This window comes from Tasmannia lanceolata, unplaced genomic scaffold (genome assembly GCF_043159265.1).
Source record: "Tasmannia lanceolata isolate RefF3 unplaced genomic scaffold, GAP_Taslan_0.1 ptg000017l, whole genome shotgun sequence".
Classification (NCBI taxonomy): Eukaryota; Viridiplantae; Streptophyta; class Magnoliopsida; order Canellales; family Winteraceae; genus Tasmannia; species Tasmannia lanceolata.
In genome coordinates, this window is record NW_027518694.1 from 212,501 (window position 1) to 214,659 (window position 2,159).

The following is a 2,159-nucleotide window of genomic DNA, read 5'->3' on the forward strand; positions in this document are numbered from 1 at the left end:
TTGCCAAGGCTAGGCATATAGAGAGGAATCGCATTTTTGCCCGGATAGGCACCGGAATGCTTGGCCTTGGCTTGCCATAGCAGGGCATTGCTGGGTTGGGCTCCCTTGGCCTTCCGGGGGCCTTGGACGCTGTCTTGGGAAGACCATGGGCACAAGGCCATGGCATATAGTGAGGAATGGACCACGGTTGGCAAGGCTAGGCATATAGAGAGGAATGGACCACGGTTGCCAAGGTTGCGCAAGTTTTGGGCATTTTTTGCCCGGATATGCCCAAGTATGCCCCGATAGGCCCGTTACGCCCCGGTATGAACGCGTATGCCCGGATAGACTCGGTATGCCTTGGGATACATGCGTATGCCCCGATAGGCTTGGTACGCCCCGATATGCGCACGTGTGCCCCAGTAGGGCTCGGTATGCCCCGGTATGTACGCGTGTGCCCCGATAGGCCCGGTATGCCCCGATATGCACACGTGTGCCCCAATAGGGGTCGGTATGCCCCGGTAGGTACGCGTGTGCCCCGTAATGCACGTTTCGCAGATCTCCCCGCATGTCCCGCCCCTATATGTAATACTTACTTACTTACTTTCTTTCTTTCTTGCTTGCTTGCTTGCTTGCAATGGTTGGGAGTGCCCGGCATGCCCCGCTGCAGAGACCAAGGGCGCAATGACTTGGCACCGCGGATGCCGGGACTCCGGCACTTCCCGTGGCACTGATGGTTGGTTCCAAAGACAAAAGGCCGTGCAAGGCCACCGCACCGCGGATGATTTTGCTCGTGCTGGCGCCGTTGTGTGGCCAAAGAACATGCGCGAATGCTCGTGTCGGAAGGGTTGGTGTCCTGGCCCCGCGGGTGTCACGAATGCTCGGTTGCGAAGACCATGGGACCAGAGCCATGGCACGTCGGATGATGGCTCCAGCTGGCGCCCCGGCACTTTCTGTGGCATTGATGCTCGGTTTCAAAGACAAACGTGCGCAGTGCCAGGGGACCGCGGATGACTGCTCGTGCTGGCCCCGTTGGGCGGCATTGATGGTCGGTTGCAAAGAAAATGCGCGATTGCTCGTGTCGGGGCCCGGCAAGCCAAGGCCAAGCGAGCCATGGCACGTCGGATGATGGCTCCAGCTGGCGCCCCGGCACTTTCTGTGGCATTGATGCTCGGTTTCAAAGACAAACGTGCGCAGGGCCAGGGGACCGCGGATGACTGCTCGTGCTGGCCCCGTTGGGCGGCATTGATGGTCGGTTGCAAAGAAAATGCGCGATTGCTCGTGTCGGGGCCTGGCAAGCCAAGGCCAAGCGAGCCATGGCAACGCGGATGATGGCTCGCTAGTGCTGGCGCCGTGCACAGTGGCCTCGCACACTCGCCCTGCACGCTTCCCTTGCACGCAGCCTTGCACACTAGCCTCGCATGCGAGCCTTGCACCCTAGCCATGCAAACTAGCCTTGCACGGTAGCCATGCACACAAGCCGTGCACATTAGCCATGCGCACAAGCCCCGCACACTAGCCTTGCGCACAACCCTTGCACACAAGCCATGCACTCGAGCAATGCACACAAGCCTTGCACTCAAGCAATGCACACAAGCCCTGGACACTAGCCTTGCACACGGGCCTGGCACACAAGCCTTGGGCACTAGCCTTGCGCACTAGCGTTCCACATGAGCCTTGCACACTAGCCTTGGACACTAGCCTTGCACACAGGCCTTGCACACTAGGCATGCTTGGGCGAGCTGATCCCGCATCAAGTCGACGGGTCTAGGCATTCTTGGGCGCAGATCCCGCATCGTCTCGTCGCGTCTGGGCGCAAACACGTCGCGTCTCGTTGCGTCTTCAGAAGTCGTCGCTAACAGCACCTTTGGTTGCCACTGGTGGTTAGGCTGGTTGGTTGCGCAAACCCTATAGGAGGGTGGCATGCTGGTGGGCGTTTTTGCCCGGATAGGCACTAGAATGTGCAGATTTTGGGCGTTTTTGCCTGGATAGGCTAAGGAATGGGCATGCTTTGGGCGTTTTTGCCCGGATAGGCACCGGAATGCTTGGCCTTGGCTTGTCCTAGCAAGGCATTGCTGGGTTGGGCTCCCTTGGCCTTTTGGGCGCCTTGGACGATGTCTTGCGAAGACCATGGGCACAAGGCCATGGCATATGGTGAGGAAAGGACCACGGTTGCCAAG